Genomic DNA, 19,678 nt, shown 5'->3' with positions numbered 1-19,678 from the left:
GCTTATTGGTGTTGTTGTTACTATAATTGTTCTCATTGTTGTTGGATAGGACAGAGAGAAATGTAGAGAAGAGGGGAAGACAGAAAGGGGGAGAGAAGATAGACACCTGCAGACTTGCTTCACGCTTGTGAAGCGACTCCCCTGCAGGTGGGGAGCCAGGGGCTCAAACTGGGATCCTTCTGCTGGTCCTTGCGCTTTGTGCCACGTTCGCTTAACCTGCTGCGCTACGGCCTGGCCCTCTGAAACTCAATTCTGCCAGGAAGCAAAGAGTGAAGAGGAAAAAAGGAAAGACATTCAGAAGTATTAATAAGTATAGCTGTGACTTAAAATGGAAGAGAAGGCAAGGCCATAGAAAAAATAGGGGGAGAGACATAGAGATAGACATAGTTATAGAAATAATAGTCCAGCTATATGTGACCTTGAGAGGATCACTGCAGTTTCCAATGGAAGGAATGTAGACACAGAACTCTGCTTGTATGAACAGTGTGAAATTTTATCTTTATTTTGTAAATCACTAATAAAAATAAAATAAATCAGTATAAGAAAATATTAATCTAGTGCATTACTTCTGGGGTTTTACTTGATTAACTTTTTTTTGTACCAAATCTTTATAACTGGATGATTCTAATTCTCTTAGCAGACTAACCCTCTCCCTTTTTAAATTTATTTTTTAAAGATTTACTTATTAAGGGGGCCAGGCAGTGTCGCATCCAGTTAGGTGCACATATCACCATAAATAAGGACCCAGGTTCAAGCCCCCAAACCCCACCTACAGGGAGGACACTTCATGAGTGGTGAAGCAGGCCTGCAGGTGTCTATCTTTTTCTCTCCCTCTTTATCTACCCTCCTCTCTCAATTTCTCTTTGTCCTGTCAAATAAAAATAGAAAGAAAAAAATGGCTGCCAGGAGTGGTGGATTCGTAGTGCAGGCACCGAGACACAGAGATAACCCTGGTTGCAAAATAATAATACCAATTATTATTATTATTTATTAATGAAAAAGAGAGAGAACCAGAGCACCATTCTGACATATGTGATGCTGGGGGTCAAACTTTATTGGGTGAGCTGTCTCTTAGACCCTGGGGTTTTACTTACTACAGTAATATACATATTATTATTTAAAAATTTATTTATTTATTTATTTATTTAGGAAAGATGAAGAGAGTGAGGACCAGAGACTCAATCCCTCTGACACATGTGGTGACAGGGATCAAACTCAGGATCTCATGAGTGTAAGTCCTGAACTCCATCGGCTGCACAATCTCTCAGGGCCACAATTTTTTTTTAACAGAACCAAATAGGGAGAGGGGTGAGCCAGTGAAATAGCTTACTTGAATAGTGTTTTCAAACATGCACATCCACATTCGAACACAACCCTCAGAGCACTGAAGGAAGTTTTGGTGCTATGGTCTTTTCATACATTCTCTCTCTTTGCCTTTCTGTCTCTATACTTAAAACAATTAAAAAGGGGATGTGTCAAGCGCACATGGCACAAAGCTCAAGGACAAGTGTAAAGACCCCAGTTCCAGCCCCTGCCTCCCACCTGCAGGGGGGGTCACTTCACAAGCAGTGAAGCAGGTCTGCAGGTGTCTATCTTTCTCTCCCCCTCTCTGTCTTCCCCTCCTCTCTCCATTTCTCTCTGTCCTATCTAAGAATAATAGCTATAAGAGCAAGGGCAAGAAAATTGGCCTCTTGCAGGCACTGAACCGCAGCAATAACCCTGGAGGCAAAAAAAAAAAAACTTAAAAAGGAACCAAATGGAGGAAATACCATTACTATAATAACCATTATCACCTAGCTATATGTTTTCTACCACACAGGAAATAAATAGCAATTATCTTTCAAAATTTATTTCAAAACAAAAACAGATACTTCAACTCATCTTCCTTCCTCCCTTCAAACATTCCTTTAACTGCTGAGTTACAGTGACAAATTGTGAGGATAGTACATTGAATCTTTTTTAAAAAATATTTATTTATTCCCTTTTGTTGCCCTTTCATTGAATTTTTTTTGTACAATGAATCTTACATGCTTTCTAGATCCTTATAGTTTCACAAAGCAAAGGATTAATGTAAATAACACTTATAAATTATTATCTGAGATCTAATGAATAACATAAAACATTACCTATAGTTGGAAGATAGCTCAGCAGGTAGAATACATACATTTTGCCATGCACAAGGGCCAAAGTTTGAGCAATTGGCCACCACATGGGAGCACTATGAAAAAGGGATGCTTCATGAGCAGTGGAGTAGTGCTCTTGTGACTTCCTTCTCCTTCTCTCTCTGTGTCTGTCTTGCACCCTGTATCTGGAAAAAATACATATACCAATACCCCCAAGAGTGGTGGAGTTGTGTAGGCATGAACCCTAGTAAAGTCCTAGAGAAACAGGGAAGAAAAAAAAAAAAGAAGAAAGAAGAGGGGAGTCGGGCGGTAGCGCAGCGGGTTAAGCGCAGGTGGCGCTAAGCACAAGGACCAACGGAAGGATCCCGGTTCAAGCCCCCGGCTCCCCACCTGCAGGGGAGTCACTTCACAGGCGGTGAAGCAGGTCTGCAGGTGTCTGTCTTTCTCTCCCCCTCTCTGTCTTCCCCTCCTCTCTCCATTTCTCCCTGTCCTATCCAACAACAATGACATCAATAATAACTACAACAATAAAACAACAAGGGCAACAAAAGGAATAAATAAATAAATAAATAAATAAAAATTTTAAAAAAAAGAAGAAAGAAGAGGAGGAGAGGAAGAGGAAGAAGAAAAAGAAAGAATGAAATAGAAAAGAAATGAAGAGAGAAAGAATGAAAGAAAGGAAGGGAGGAAGATAGAGAAAGGAATAGTATCTAAGGAAAATATAAAAAGTTCTGTAATTGGGGGGCAGGGTATCACCAGGGCTTCATATATGTAATTTCACTGCCCAAGTCCAACTTTTTTTTCAGATACATATGTAGAGAGAGATAAACAAAGAGGTAAAGACACTACAGCATGAAAGCTTCCCCATACGTGGTAAGCACATATGGTATGGTGGAGACTCAAACCTGGGTTGTGCACTTGGGAGGGCAGGCACCCTACGAGGTGATCTGTCTTGCCTGCCCCAATGTCGCAGTATCATTAAAGTTCTGAGAGATCCAGCCACTATTTCAACATATGGTTAAGGAAATTGTAGCTGCAGGAGCCAGGGACTTTGTTCCCATTGCAAGTCAGAGGTAAAATTCTGCTAAAAGCCAGACCTCCTTAGAAACAGTCCAGCATTCTTTCTTACTATCCCACCCGGCCTCTTTTAAAAGAAAAGCAAAAAGACCAAGACATTTCTCAAGCTATAATATTTTTTTTTCAGCACAAACTAAAATGTAGAGAAACTCCCTTAGACCACACTAAAATAGGCACAACTCTCTTTATATCATTTGCAAAAGTAAAAGAGCAAGACTCTCCCCCAGTCATCAGAATGTGACTCCAGGGAGTCAGTTGGTAGTACAGCTGGTTAAACGCACGTGGCGCAAAGTGCAAGGACCTGCGTGAGTATCCCGGTTTGAGCCCCTGGTTCCCCACCTGCAGGGGACTCGCTTCACAGGCAGTGATGCAGGTCTGCAGGTGTCTATCTTTCTCTCCCCTCACTGTCTTTCTCTCTGTCCTGTCCAACAATGACGACATCAATAACTACAACAATAAAACAACAAGGGCAACAAAAGGGAAAATAAATAAATATAAAAAAATAACAACAACAACAACAAAAAAAGAATGTGACTCCAACTTTATGTCATGGTGTTTTGCCCATTGACTATATATATATGTCTTGAATGTGCAGCAGCTCTGCCTGAGAAAAATTCTAAGCAACTTATTTTGGACACTTTAATTCTTTTCTGTTTTCTGGACGATGTAATGAAGTGTGATAACTGAAATTAAAAGGATTGTCCAAGTTAAATTTAATCTAGGAAGTCTTTCTTGACTGATTCACCAGCTAGGCATGCCCAAAAGACTAGGGTCCTGCAAATTCAAACTTTACTATAAGAATTTTGTCTAGGAAAAATAAAAGGAACACAAGAATTATAAACTAGGACAGCTGTTTCTAGTACCTATTTGTCAAGAATTTACAAAGACAACAACAACAATAAACAACAAGGGCAACAAAAGGAAAAAATAGCTTCCAGGAGCAATGAATTCATAGTGCAGGCATTCAGTCCCAGCAGTAACCCTGGAGGCAAAAAAAAAAAAAAAAAAAGATTTACAAAGAAGTGGCCTAGTGTGGATAAAGTGTTGAATTCTCAAGCATGAAGTCCTGAGTTTGATCCTTGGCGTCACATGCAGCAAACTGTTCTGGTTCTGTCTCTCTCTCTCTCTCTCCCTCTCTCTCATAAATAAATAAATATTAGATAATAATTTACAGAAGCTAGTTCATTAGAAACAACTATGGGAGGGGCTGGGGGTGGCACACAAGGTTAAGTGCACATATTACCATGCATAAGGACTGAGGTTCTAACAACTGCTCCCCACCTGCAAGGGGGTGGGGACACTTCATAAGTGGTGAAGCAGGTCTGCAGATGTCTTTCTCCCTCTCCCATCTCAATTTTTCTCTGTCCAATTCAATTAAAAAGAAAGAAAGAAAGAAAGAAAGAAAGAAGAAAAAATAAAAGACCTCCAGGAGTAGTGCATTCCACGTTAGTGAGACAGAAATATCAACAAATCATTTAAGCAAGTGAGTTTTCATTTTGGTTTTAAAGAAAAATGGAGGCAGAAGACTAGTAGTATTTTCTTTTTTTTTTTTTCTTTTGTCTCCAGGGTTACTGCTGGGGCTCGGTGCCTGCACTACGAATCCACTGCGGCTGGAGACTATTTTTTCCCTTTTGTTGTCCTTGTTGTTTATCATTGTTATTATTATTATTGTTGTTGTCATTGCTGTCATTTTTGTTGGCTAGGACAGAGAGAAATTGAGAGAGGAGGGGGAAGACAGAGAGAGGGAGAGAAAGATAGACACCTGCAGACTTGTCTCACTGCTTGGGAAGCTATCCTCCTGCAGGTGGGGGCTCCAACTGGGATCCTTATGCCAGTCTTTGTGCTTTGCGCCATGTGCTTAACTCACTGCACTACTGCCCGACCCCCTTATACTCCCTAATTTTAAACCTTACTAGAACTAGAATTATCAAAGCATTGTGGTGCCAGTATAAAACAGATGAATCTTAGAGATAGGCTAAATTAAATAAAGCAGACACTTTGTGATAAATATTGTATGATTTTACTCATCTGAGGTCCCTTGAGTAGTCATCTCAGAGAAGAATGTAGAACGGAGGTTGTTAGAGACTAGGAAGATGGGGATTGGGTGGTGGGAATTGTGTGGAGTTGTACCCCTCCTACCTTATGCCTTTGTTCACTAATCCTTTCTTAAATAAAAAATTAAAAAAAAAAAAAAAAAAGAGACTAGGAAGAACAGTTATTTCATGGGCACAGAGTTTCAGTTTGGAGTGATGAAAGTGTTCTTGAGATAATGATGATAGTTGCAAAGTGGTGTAACTAGACTTGCTGCCACTGAACTGGATATGTGCTTTAAAATGGTCATATTGTTAAATATTATTATGTACATTTAACCACAATAAATTGGAGGTGGGGGGAGTATAAGTACATTGAATATAATTTCCAAGAGTCAGACTTGTTTATTGGATTTTTTTTTCTTTTGGCCAAGCATTAATATGTACTTTAGAGCTTCATTCACTTTTAAAAATATGTGTTCTGATGTTCTACTCATAAATACTCTTTGATAACTTGCTGAAGTTACAAAAATGAGCAAAACGGTGGTCCAGGAGGTGGCGCAGTGATAAAGCTTTGAACTTTCAAGCATGGGGTCCCAAATTCAATCCCCAGCAGCACATGTGCCAGAGTGATGTCTGGTTCTTTCTCTCCCCTCCTGTCTTTCTCATAAATAAATAAAATCTTAAAAAAAAAAAAAAAAGAGGGAGTCAGGCAGTAGCACAGCAGATTAAGCACAGGTGGTGCAAAGTGCAAGGACCTATGTAAGGATCCGGGTTTGAGCCCCTGGCTCTTCACCTGCAGGGGAGTTGCTTCACAATCGGTAAAGCAGGTCTGCAGGTGTCTGTCTTTCTCTCCCCCTCTCTGTCTTCCCCTCCTCTCTCCATTTCTCTCTGTCCTATCCAATAATGATGACATCAATAACTACAACAATAAAATAAGGGCAACAAAAGAGAATAAATAAATAATTTTTTTTAAATGAGCAAAACAGACACAACTGCCATGGCAGCAAAGTTACAGCTTATTGGAGGAAACAGGTAAAAATAACGTAAGTAAACAAAGGAACATGAATTATGAGTGTGAAGACATAAACATTGTGATAGGATGCAGATTATTGGGGGTGGGGAAGGCCCACTTTAGAGGGATCTGACTAGACTGGTATTTTTGTTGGCTAGAGCTGAGTGATACAATAAAAATAAATATTTGGCCTTGGCCCCAGGTTCCTAGCACACAGCTCCCTAAGAACCCTTGGAATATGTGGAGTGATAAAACTGTCCTTCATATGCTAATGATAAGACTGGTTGCTGCAGGACCCAGACGCCTTGTGGATGGAGATTGGTCCATAAAACCCAAGGCAAGATTAGGGAGTTGGATTTCTCAATCCCTTTCCTTGATCTCCAGGAAGAGAAGAGGGGCTAGAGCTTGAGTTAGTCACCATCTGGTTTACTCAGTCACACTGTGTTATGAAACCTCCATACAGACTCCTAAATGTGGGGGTTTGGGGAGAGTCTTGGTTACTGAACACATGGTGGGCTAGGAGGATGACATGCCTGGAGAGAGTGGAGACTGAGTGACTTTTCCTCCCATACTTTGTTCTCTGTGTCACTTTCATTTGACTTTTTCTGCACATCTTTTGTAATCCATTGGTAATAGTGACTGAAGTGTCTTCCTGGTTCCTGTGAGTCATTTATTGTATACCATGTGATCATTTAGTCAGAAGTAGAAGTGGCAACCTGGGACTTGTTGTTGCTGTTCTCCTAAGTGTGTGCAGGTACTGACTTCTTCCTTTTAAAAATATCTTTATATTCATGTATTATATAAAGACAATCAGAAATCAAGATGGAATGGGGGGATACCAAGGGAAAGAGAAAGACAACTCTAGCACTGATTTACCACTTGTGATGCTTCTCCTCTGGAGTAAGGAACAGGGGCCTGAGCATTGGTCCTTGAGCATGATGATGTGTGCACTCTACAGAGGATGCCACCACCTGGCCCTCTGACTTCTCTTTCTCTTTTCTTCAAGGGTTATTGCTGGGCTTCAGTGCCAGTGCTATAAATCTACCACTCCAGCTGTCAGTTTTTTCCTTTTTTTTTTTTTTTGCCTCCAGGATTATTGCTGGGGCTCAGGGCTTGAGGCTCTGTGCCTGCACTTCGAATCCACTACTCCTGTAGGCCATTTTTTCCATTTTTATTGGATAGGACAGAGAGAAATTGAAGGGATAGATAGATAGATAGATAGATAGATAAGTAGATAGGTAGATAGATAGACAGACAGACAGACACCAGCAGATCTGCTTCACTGCTTGTGAAAACTGCAGCAAAGGTGGGCGCGAGGAATAACATCATTGCAAGACTGGCCAGCTCCTCATGGGGCGCGAGCGCTTCCACACTACGATCATCATCTCTGGCATTATGCTATTCCACTGCAAAATACTGTGCCCCAGTATGGTTCCGTAGCCCCCATGTCCACTTGGTCGATTCCAAATTATATTCCTCCATGAGGATAATTTCTGGAACCATCCATTCTACCCCGGTTCCATGGCTGCCAGTTCTTAGCAACATCGCCCCGCCAGATATTCGTTGGGATGCGGCATCATCTAAGTTCATTTCCCACGTCTACGCTCGACTGGACCTGCCAATATAGCGGATATCTTCGCCCACCCTGTCCAACGCTTGACATCTCGTCATCCAATCTGGTCCCCTATGCCTACACTGAACTTCTCTGTTCCAGTCTCTTGGAAACAGAGTTGGCAGTCAGCTGAGGTAAAGAACAAACACCTCATCACAGACCCCTGCAAGCGTCAACCCGGCTTTGACCTAGCACGTTATGATTGGGCCCTCCTCAATCGCTATCGAACAGGCCATGGCCGGTGCGCCGCTATATTCCATCGCTGGGGAGCCAGAGACGACCCGAACTGCCCCTGCGGCTACAGACAGACTATGACCCACATAGTCAACGACTGCCACCTCTCCAGATTCAAAGGAGGTCTCGAAACTTTACATCAGGCTCAACCTGACACTGTTGACTGGCTACGGAAGAAGGGCAAACGCTAGAAGAAGAAGAACTGCTTGTGAAGCATCCCCTCTGCAGGTGGGGAGCCAAGGCTTGAAGTGGGATCCTTGAGAGGGACCTTGCGCTTCATACTACCTGCGCTTAACCCAGTGCGCCATCACCCAGCCCTCTTTCTTTTTTTTTTTTTTTTCCCTGTTCTATTTCGTAGGACAGAAAGAAATTGAGAGGGGCAAGGGAGATAGAGTAGTGGAGAGTAAGATAGACACCTGCAGACCTGCTTCAATGCTTATGAAGCATCCCCGATGCAGGTGGGGAGTGGGACTCCAACCCAGGTTCTTGTGCAGAGTATTATGTGCACTAAACTGGGTGCACCTTACTGTCTGGCCCCTGACTTCTCTAACTCTGCATGTGAGAGACAAGAAGTGGTTCCTGAGGGACACTGGTGCTACCAGTGTTAAGGGATGCTGAAGAATGCTGCTTCTTTGGCTGAGGAGGTGGCTCAGCAGCAGAGCATATACCATGTGTGCATGAGACCCTGCATGGGTTCTATCCCAGTCACTGTATAGAAGCAAGAAAGAGAAAAACATATAGGACATTATTATAAATGGAGTGGGTGGGGGTAGATAGCACAATGGTTATGTAAAGAGACTCTCATGCTCCAAAGTCTGAGGTTCAATCCCCCACACCACCATAAATCAGAGTTGAGCAGTGCTCTGATAAAAGCATAATAATAAGGAGCTGAGCGGTAGCGCAGCAGGCTAAGAACACATGGCACAAAGTGCAGGGACTGGCATAAGGATCCTGGTTCGAGCCTGTTTTCTGACCTGCAGGGGGGCTGCTTCACAAGCAGTGAAGCAGGTCTGCAGGTGTCTATCTTTCTCTCTCTCCTCTCTGTCTTCCTCTCCTCTCTCAATTTCTCTCTGTCCTATCCAACAACAGTGATAGCAATAAGAACAACAACCATTAACAAGGACAACAAAAGGGGAAAAATGGCCTCTAAGAGCAGTGGATTTGTAGTGCAGGCACCGAGCCCCAGGAATAACCCTGGAGGCAAAAAAAACCCCAAAACATAATAATGATAATGATAATAACAATAATGATAATGATAATAATGATAATATTATTTATTTTATTTTTAAAATAAGCTTTATTTTTTAAATGGTGGGCTAGGACTTGAGTCATTTTCTCTGTCTCTCACACACAATTTTTAAGAATACTGTTTTGTTGTCATCGTCACTGGGTTTTTTACCTTTGTGGGTGAACTTTTTCAGAGACATGCACAGAGAGAGAGAGAGAGAGCTGAGCCTAGCGCTGAGCCTAGGTTGAACCTGGGTCACAAACAAAGTAAAGCAGGTACAGAATCCAGGTAAATTATTTTGCCTACCCAAGCAATGGTTCTTTTTTTTTCCAATTTTTTTCTTAAGATTTTATTTATTTATGAGAAAAACAGGAGGAGAAAGAACCAGACATCACTCTGGCACATGTACTGTGGGGGATCAAACTCAGGACCTCATGCTTTAGAGTCCAAGGCTTTATCACTGTGCCACCTCCCAGACCACTGAATTTTTTTTTTATTAAGGGAAATTAATTATCTATAGCTAATAATAAATACAGTTGTTGGTACATGTATAAAATTTCTCAATTTTCTTTTTTTTAATTTTTAAAATTTTTAAATTTTATTTAAGAAAGGAGACATTAACAAAATAGAATAAGAGGGGTACAGTTCCACAATTGTGATTCCCATAACCCAATCTCCATATCCCATCCCCTCCCCTGATAGCCTTTCCATTCTCTATCTCTCTGGGAGTATGGATCCAGGGTCGCTGTGGGTTGCAGAGGGTGGAAGGTCTGGCTTCTATAATTGCTTGCCTGCTGAACATGGGCGTTGACTGGTCGATCCATACTCCCAGTCTGCCTCTCTTTTTCCCTAGTAGAGTGGGGCTCTGGGGAAGCGGAGCTCCAGTACACATTGATGGGGTCGTCCAGGGAAGTCTGGTCAGCATCTTGTTGGCATCTGGAACCTGGTGGCTGAAAAGAGAGTTAACATACAAAGCCAAACAAACTGTTGAACAATCATGGACCTAAAGACTGGAATAGTGCAGATGAGGTGTTGGGGGGTATTCCCTGCATGCTCTTGTGTACTTTTGCTTTCAAGTATATATTTTCCCCCTAGTTTATGGGCACATGTGAACCTATGCTCTATCTCAGGGGACCTGGACTATATCTAGGTTTGGGGACTTTACTGGGGAGTGGACCACCTGGGATGGAATTAGAGAATACTATGAAAGGAAAGGTCTCACCCGAGTGATGAAGCTGAAGGGTTGTCATTCCACACCTGAAGTCTCTGGACACAGTCTGAAGTGAAGCATGTTGTGGTGGCACTCGTTGCGTTGATTAGATTGTGATCAGCGGATGCAATATTATTTGATTTGAATTGAGAGCAGCATGTAGGAAACTGGGCTCCACCCTAAGGTTCCAGGACTGGGAGACTTTCTTTTTTAAAATTTTGCTTTTTCCCTCCTTTAGTTGCCCTTGTTGTTTTGAAATTTCTCAATTTTCTGCAAAACACTCTAAACCACACCTAGGTCCTCCTCCACCATTGTGCACCAGGACCTGAATGCCCCTACACCCCAAATAGTAGTCCTTAAGTGTAACTAATCAAATAACTAGGAATATTATTAAAATTCAGATTCTATTTTCACTTATTTGCAATACTTTTAAAGGATGTACTTATTATGTGAGAGAATATAAAAAAGTGAGAGATAAAGAGAAACAGAACACTGCTTACTTAACTCTGGCATAAAATGGTATTCTGGGACCTGGAATAGTAGCTGGGAACTTTGTAGTCTCAGGCTTGCAAATTGGCTCTCTAGAAGACTGAGCTATCTCCTTGACCTGGACTTCTTTTTACTTTATATAACTTACTTATTGTTAATGAGAGAGGGAGAGATCAGAGCAATGCTCATTTCTGGAAAATGATGGTACCAAGAATTAAGTACAGGTCTTTAGAGTCTCCGAGGCCTCTGGCATTAAAATGCAGATTTCAATTTAGTAAGACTGGATGGGTCCTGAGCAATCTACAGCTCTAAAAAGTTTCCAGGTGGTGTCAATGCTGCTGTTTCCACTTTGAATGTCAAGATATTAATTGAAAGTGGATTACATCATAAAGAGAGATATGGTCAGAAATTATACAATAAGTGGAAAATCCAGGCATGAAACACAGTCAAAACCTGAAGAAGACTTAATCCAAAGGTTAAGCAAGTTAGAATCATGAATTAGGCAACAGATAGCAACTCAGAATGGTTTAGAGTGAATCACCAGGCTCTTTCAGTCTCTCACCCTCACTCCCCACTACAACATGGAATACATTTGCTATCTGTATAAAAGAGGAGTCTTGAGGCTGTGAAGTACTGCACTGGGTTAAGCACACATAGTGAGAAGCACAAGGACTGGTGCAAGGATCCCGGTTTTAATGCCCGGCTCCCCACCTACAGATGGGGAGGGGGGTTCTCTCCACAAGTGGGGAAGCAGGTCTTCAGGTGCCTATCTTTCTCTCCTCCTCTCTATCTTACCCTCCTCTCTCAATTTCTCTCTGTCCTATTCAACAACAATAATAGCAACAACAACAATGGGGGGAAAAAAGATGGCCTCCAGGAGCACTGGATTCAGAGTGCAAGCACCAAGTCCCAGCAATAAACCTGGAGGCAAAAAAAAAAAAAGAGAGAGAGAGAGTCTTAAAGAAAGTCATAGGTGGGAGTTGAGCAGTAGTGCAGCAGGTTAAGCGCCTAGCTCCCCACCTTGTGTTGCTTCACAAGCGGTGAAGCAGGTCTGCAGGTGTCTGTCTTTCTCTCCCCCTCTGTCTTCCCCTCTTCTCTCCATTTCTCTCTGTCCTATCCAACAACAATGACATCAACAACAACAATAATTATAACTACAGCAATAAAACAAGGGCAACAAAAGGGAATAAATAAATACATTTTTTAATTTTTTTAAAAGAAAGTCATAGGGCAGGTCCTATCAGCCTATATATCTTGCTAAAAAAAAAGACTATCAACATTTCTTATGGAAATTCATTGTTCTAAGTTTTTTTTTTCTAATAAATAAACCCATCTCCTAAAATCTAGAAAATGTGACTTTCCAACACCAGATACACATACACACATGGTTCAAAACTAAAGATCTTATCTGTCTCAACTGAAAGTCCTGGGTGGCTCCCCCACTATTGGGGACAAGAGTTATAACTTTGATTTTCTCCATATGTGCCCCCTCCCAGACTATCTACACCTCCCTTGCCTTTTTAAGTATTTTAATTTTATTGTTTAACCTAAGCACTGCTCAGCACTGGGTTTTGGTGGCTCAGGGATTGAACCTGGGCATTTGGAATTTCAGGCATGAATGTCCTTTTCCATAACCACTATGCTGTCTTCTCTGAAAATACCTGGTTTTCTCACCTACTTACTTTTCTTTTTTTTTTCCTTCTGGTTTAACACCAAATTCTTAAAAAAAAAATTTTTATTTATGAAAAGGAAACACTGACAAAAAAATATAGGATAAGAGGGGTACAACTCTATACAATTCCCACCACCAGAATTCTGTATCCCATCCCCTCCCCTGATAGCTTTCCTATTCTTTATCTCTCTGAGAGTATGGACTCAGGGTCATTATGGGGTGCAGAAAGTAGAAGGTCTGGCTTCTGTAATTGCTTCCCCGCTGAACATGGGCATTAGTAGGTCAATGCATACTCCCAGCCTGCCTCTCTCTTTCCCTAGTAGGTCAGGGTCCTGGGGAAGTGGGGCTCTAGGACACATTGGTGGGGTCATCTGCCCAGGGAAGTCTGGCTGGCATCATCTTAGCATCTGGAACTTGGTGGCTGAAAAAAGAGTTAACATATTGCTTCTCACCTACTTTCTTTTTTTTTAATTTATTTTTTATTTAAGAAAGGATAAATTAACAAAACCATAGGGCATATCTGCTTCCAGAACATTTCCTCTGGTGGGCAGTTCTTTGCTGGAGTGCACCCCCATTTTGTAATGCATTCTTCAGAGACTAGTTTAAACATAACAATATAATGTTGTAGAACAGCAGCTTCCATATAGACATTATTATTCAGTAGGTACTAAATTATCAGAATAACCTCCCACTCCAATAATGAAAGATGCCAGTTTATTGTGGTTGTTCATTCACTCATCCACCAAATATTTATTGTGCCTCTACGATATCCTACTCTATGAACTCAAAAACTAAGTAAGAATTTCCCTTACTTCAAAAAGCTTACACTTTGGGCTGGGGAGACAGCAAAATAATTATGCAAAACGACTTTCATGCCTGAGGCTCCAAGATCCCAAATTCAGTCTACCATATCACCATAAGCCAGGGCTATTGCAGTGCTCTGGAAAAAACAAAAACAAAACAACTTACACTAAGGTAAGAGAGAGAGAGAGAGAAAGAGAGAGAGGGCGTTGAGCCAAAGAAAAAACTCAGGCTGAGTAGTCTTTCAGTCTCAATTTTTGAGAAAGGGGGTGAGATAAATAGACACAAAGAAAGGAGAGACACTCTAACACCATTCACTATTCATAGAATTCCTGGTGCTGTCCATATTCACTATATGCTCCCATGTTTTCCCAGGGCAAGGCAAGGTAGGTACTCTACCAAGCTATCTTTCAGTCCTTACATTACACGTTTGAAGGACATAAATAAATTAAGTAAATATATAATGTCAGAGATTAGCACTATGGAGAAAAACAAATCATTGCAAGGTAATACTTCTAGTAGTAGTTGTTTGAACAAATTCCTGGATGAAGACAACTAATACTAGTGAGCATGGCTGAAGGCACAGAAACATGCAGGAGGAATGTTCAACCTGTTTGGGCAAGGGGAAAGTAAATATGGAGGAAAATGGCTGAAATTGAGGTCAGAAAAATGGTGCCAAATATAAAAGGACTCTATAGGCTAGTTTAAGATGTTTACCTGGGGCTGGGCAATGGTGCACCTAGTTGAACACACATATTACTATGTTCAAGGACCCTGGATTCAAGCCCCTGCTCCCCACTTGCAAAGGGAAGCTTCATGAGCAGTGAAGCAGTGCTGCAAGTGTCTATCTTTCTCCCTCTTTATCATCCCCACTTCAGATGAAAGAGAGACAAAGAAAAAAGCAGAAAAAGAAAGAAAAAGAGGCTGCTTGGGTGGGAGTAGATAGCATAATGGTTATTCAAAGAGATTCTCTTGCTTGAGGCTCCAAAGTCCCAGGTTCAAGTGCTCTGGGGAAGAAAAAAAAAAAAAAAGAAATGGCCATTGTTGGGAGCCTCAAATTCATAGTGCCACAGGCAGTGAGCCCCAGTGATAATCTTAGTGGAAAAGAAAGAAAAGGAGAAGAGAGAGAGAGAGAGAGAGAAGGGGGTGGGGCAGGTGTGGAGCACCTGGTTGAGAGCACATGTTACCCTATGCAAGAACCCAGGTTCAAGCCCCTGGTCTCCACCTGCAGGGAAAAAGCTTTAAAAGTGGTGAAGCAGGGCTCCAGGTGTCTCTCTGTCTCCCTCCCTCTCTATCACGTTCTTCCCTCTCGATTTTTGGCTGTCTCTATCCAATAAATAAATAAAGATAAAGAAAACTGAGAATAAAAAAAGAAAGAAAAAAAAAAAGAAAAAATGCTTGCCTTTCCCTCTGTGTTAGAAACACTGTTACTCAGGGGACCAGGCGGTGGTGCACCTGGTTAAGCACACACATTACAGTGCTCAAGGACCCAGGTTCAAGCCCCTGGTCCCCACCTGCAGGGGGAAAGCTTCACAATTGGTGAAACAGGACTGCAGGTGTCTCACTGTCTTTCTCCCACTCTATCTCTCCCTCCCCTCTCAATTTCTCTCTGTCTCTTTGCAATAACAAATAAAATATTAAAAAAGAAAGAAAGAAACACTGCTACAGTCCTTTCTAAAATATATGGGTTATTGGTTGCTTTGGTAAACAAATTATTTTGCTGAGGAGACAGCATAATAGTTATGCAAAATGATATTTATGCCTGAGGCTGTTAACTTTAGTAAACTATCATTGAATTCTAGTAAAACAAATATGGGCTAGTGGCTTGTCTGGGGCATAGTTGGGAAGAACATTGCAGAAATCCAGGTCAGACAGGAAGCTGGTACAAGGTGGAAGCTGTGGAGGTGGAAGAAGTAGTCAAATTCCAGGCCTATTTAGAAAGTTCAGGAAGCAAAATTAGAGAGGGAGTGAGAGACTGAGAGGAGCCAGATGCATTTTTTTTTTAAACCTCATCAAAGTGCTGGATGGAGTTGCCATTTGTTGCTGATTTGTTGCTATTTTCTAATTAAAAGAGTTGAGGTTTAAAGAGATTAAACTTTAATTGGGCTCAAATACTGGATTGCACATTGTCAAAGTTCAGGGTGCCAGAATGCTGGGCTAGCTTCGTGGGCAGGAGACAGACGACCAGGGACACATGGCTGAGCAGAGAAGCAGTATTTCTTTACTCACTAGCGAACAGTTCAAAAAACTAATCTAATCTAATCTAATCTCATCACAACCCACTTCTGTCCTGCCTCTCTATCCTGAGGCTGAAGAGTCAGGAACCAAGGAAGTACATAGGATAGGGGGCGGGGAGAAGGAAGAAGCAAGAACTCACAAGGACTAAACCAAAATCTCCCGGAGGCAGGGGGAGTGAGACCAAACCAATGTAACAGAATGACCATGTAAATAGACAACAACTTCAAGCAATGTAACAGAAGGGATCCCAGAAGCAGAACTAGAAGCATACCAACAGCACACAAAACAAAGCAACACACTATTCAAGTGAGCTATATTGCCCATCTTTAATTTAAAGCTTAACTTAAAATTTTCATTAGATTTATAATGACAGTTTACAACAAAACTTGTAAATGTGCTAGGGTATCACTTATCAATTCAACTTTTTAAGAAAATGAGAGATAGAGGGGCTGGCTGTAGTGCACCTGGTTAAGCACAGGTAGTCTAAGTGCAAAGAACCATGTAAGGTCCTGCTTCAAGCCTGTGCTGCCTCCCCATCTGTAGCAGAAACACTTCACAAGTTGTGAAACAGGTTTACAGGTGTCTCTTTCTCTCTCCCTCTCTATTTCCCCTCCCTTCTACTCTGTCTCCCCTTCCCTCTCAATTTTTCTCTGTTCTATCAAATGAAATGACATGGGGTTAGGGGGTAGAAAAAAATGGCCACCAGGAGCAGTGGATTTACAGTGCAGGCACTGAGCCCCAGTGATAACCCTGGAGGCAAAAATAAATAAAATAAGAGAGAAATAGACAAAGGGAAAGAGTGGGAAAGACACCACAACAACTAAACTTCCTCTAGTGAGGCGGCAGCTAGGCTTAAGCAAAGGTCATGCACATGATGAATCAGGTGCCCCCCCCCAGTGAATTATCTTGCCAGCCCTTAGATATTTTGTACCTTAGAAAATGTTTATTAGGGCGGGGTTAGATAGCATAACAGTTGTGCAAAGAGACTGTCATGCCTGAGGCTCCAAAGTGCCAGGTTCAATCCCCTGCACCACCATAAACCAGAGCTGATCAGTGCTCTGGTAAATGTAAATAAATAAATAAATAAATAAATAAAATTTTAAAAATTGAAAAAGAAAGAAAATGTTTATTAAACCTCTATTTACATCAATCAAATGCTGAAAAAAGTTAAGTACATTAAAGTGTCTCTATATGTTAACCACTAAGCATTCTGATAAAAATACTCAGCAACATCACATTACTTTTCACATTACTTTTCATGGGCTTAAAATTTTCTTTTATGAATGAAAAAGAGTGAATAATAGAGATATATAGTGGCAGGGATTAAGCCTGAGACCTCATGCATGCTGCATACAAGTCCTGTGCTCTACAGCTGAGCCACTTCCCTGGTCACATACTTTTCTTTCTTTCTTTTCTTCTTCTTTTTTTTTTTTTTTTTTTTTGCCTCTAGGGTTATTGCTGAGACTCAGTGCTTGCACTAAGAATCCACTGCTCCTGGAGGCCATTTCCCCCATTTTATTGATCTTGTTATCCTTGTTGTTGTTATTGTTGCCATTGCTGTTGTTGTTGGATAGGACAGAGAAAAATTGAGAGAGGAGGGGAAGACAGAGGGGGAGAGAAAGAAAGACACCTGTAGACCTGCTTCACCACTTGTGAAGGGAGCGTCCAACCCCCGGTCACATACTTTTCATGGACTTTCCTGTTAACAAAAAATAAAGTGGTGTGGTCTGGGAAATGGCGCAGTGGGTAAAGCATTGGACTCTCAAGCATGAGATCCCGAGGTCAATCCCTAGCAGCACATGTACCAGAGTGATGTCTGGTTCTTTCTCTCTCTTCTCCTATCTTTCTCATTAATAAATAAATAAAATCTTTAAAAAAATAAAAAATAGGTGGTCAGGTGGTAGCACAGCAGGTTAAGTGCACATGGTGCAAAGCCCAAAGTGCAAGGTCAGGCATAAGGTTCCCGGTTCAAGCCCCAGGCTCCCCACCTGCAGGAGGGTCACTTCATAGGCAGTGAAGCAGGTCTGCAGGTGTCGATCTTTCTCTCTCCCTTTCTGTCTACCCTACCTCTCTCCATTTCTCTCTGTCCTGCCCAACAACAATGACATCAGTAACAACAACAATAATAACTACAATGATAAATAAAACAAGGGCAACAAAGGGGAAAATAAATAGCCCCCAGGAGCAGTGGATTCAATGTGCAGGCACCAAGCCCCAGCAATAACCCTGGAAACAAAAGTAAAATAAAATAATGTGGTAATTTTTTTTAAATCACAATTATCTCCACAAGTAAAATAATATGGATTCCACTTATAGTAACTATTGTTAGGCAGGAATAGTTGAAACAGCTTTGAACTTAACTTAGAAAAAGTTATTATTTAGAGTCTGGAATTTTATTTAGCACATTTCTTACAAGAACTCTTCCCAAGTTGATTCCAAAATTATATGACCTGCAATCTACTTTATCTTTAACCCTTTAGTCCTTGATATGCTAGTGCCATGGACACTGAATATGATATTTGTAAATACATAGTTCTTAGATAAGTAGATCAGGTCCATTCAGGTGAATAGATATGAATTTCTGTTCTTGGAATATTATGTACTGAACCACACTAAGGCATTGGACATAAAGATCATTGTATTAACTGAAAACCAATTTCAAAGAATTAGATGGTTATATACAAAGAAATAAAAAATGGCATCATGCCTGTGCAATACTAAGTAAAGGAAATCAAGAATTCTGCCACACATGTTACACATCCAATTTAAGGGAGAGGTTTGATTTTCTTTTATTTACACACACACACACACACACACACACACACACACACACACACACGAGGAAAAACATAGGTGGAAGTAAAAGATTATGAAACTGATTGTCATTTATTGGAAAACTGGTGAATTAAACAAGAACAAAATCTAATTAAAAATTTAATCAGTGATACAGAAATGAGACATAGTTCATTTGATACTAAAAGTAGTGAAACAAGTAAATGTTTTTTTCTTTTTTTGCCACCAGGATTATCATGGGGTGCTCCACCCCTGCATGATTTCTCCATTCCCAAAGGACTCTTTTTTCATAGAGGGAGGGAGACAGAGAGAGAAGAGACACTACAATACTCTTTCACTGCTCTTGAAACCTGCCCCATGGAAACCTATAGTGGGTAAGGTCTACAACCCCTGTCCTTATGCATGATAAAGTATGTGCTATACCAGGAGAACTACCTGCTGCCTCCTCCAGCCCATCTCTTCTATCCTTGGTTTTGGGAAATGATTGGTATTTTTCCAAGAAAGTGAAAGAAGCCCAAGAGCACAAGTGAAGTCAGGCTATGGGAATTATTATGTCTTCACAGAACACTTGGGGTTATCAGAGAAAAAGTGTATGGGGTGACTTACATCACTCTTAGCTGTGGCTACTCTGAGAGGTCCACAGTCTAAAGTTACCCTCAGAATGGCACAAACCTAGGTCTTCTGGAAACTGTGTCGCCATGAGCCATGAGCTGATGTTCTCTTGCCCTTTGTCCTACAAAAACCAAAGTACAACATACTCTGTCATCAGTCTAATTTGTGATGGCTGAGATCTTTAGTCTTTAAATAGCACCACAGGTGGGGCTTGCCAATCCACACCATGGCATGCTGGGCCAAGCACTTTCTATTCTCATCCATCCACAGGCCCCTCTCCTCCAGTACTGACTGAGGGCAATAAGCCTATATACTCTCATTATTCACTATCATAGCTCTCCCTATTGCTCAGTATATAGTCTTCTCAACTCTGCAATGAGTAGTGAATACACAAAGAACAGCCTACATGTTCATGTCATAAAAAACATTTCTTTATAGAAATAAAAAACTGGGTGGGCAAAATAGCTTCTTTGCCACGTATATGACCCAGGTTTGAGTGTGACTCTTTCTGCACTGAAGGAAGCTTTGGTGCTGTAGTCTTTTT

General features: G+C 41.2%; 1 long non-coding RNA gene across 1 annotated transcript; it reads right to left on the bottom strand.

Moving 5' to 3' along the window:
* Positions 1-10,115: 10,115 nt before the first annotated feature.
* Positions 10,116-19,225, bottom strand: LOC132541713 (uncharacterized). Its single transcript, XR_009552810.1, has 3 exons — positions 19,195-19,225; positions 10,542-11,939; positions 10,116-10,269 (listed from the first exon to the last, which is right to left on the bottom strand). It is a non-coding gene; the product is annotated as an uncharacterized LOC132541713 (long non-coding RNA).
* Between the last annotated feature and the right edge of the window lie 453 nt (positions 19,226-19,678).

Source organism: Erinaceus europaeus, chromosome 12, assembly GCF_950295315.1.
Source record: "Erinaceus europaeus chromosome 12, mEriEur2.1, whole genome shotgun sequence".
NCBI classification, from domain to species: Eukaryota; Metazoa; Chordata; class Mammalia; order Eulipotyphla; family Erinaceidae; genus Erinaceus; species Erinaceus europaeus.
This window is presented reverse-complemented; position numbering and strand designations above follow the sequence as displayed.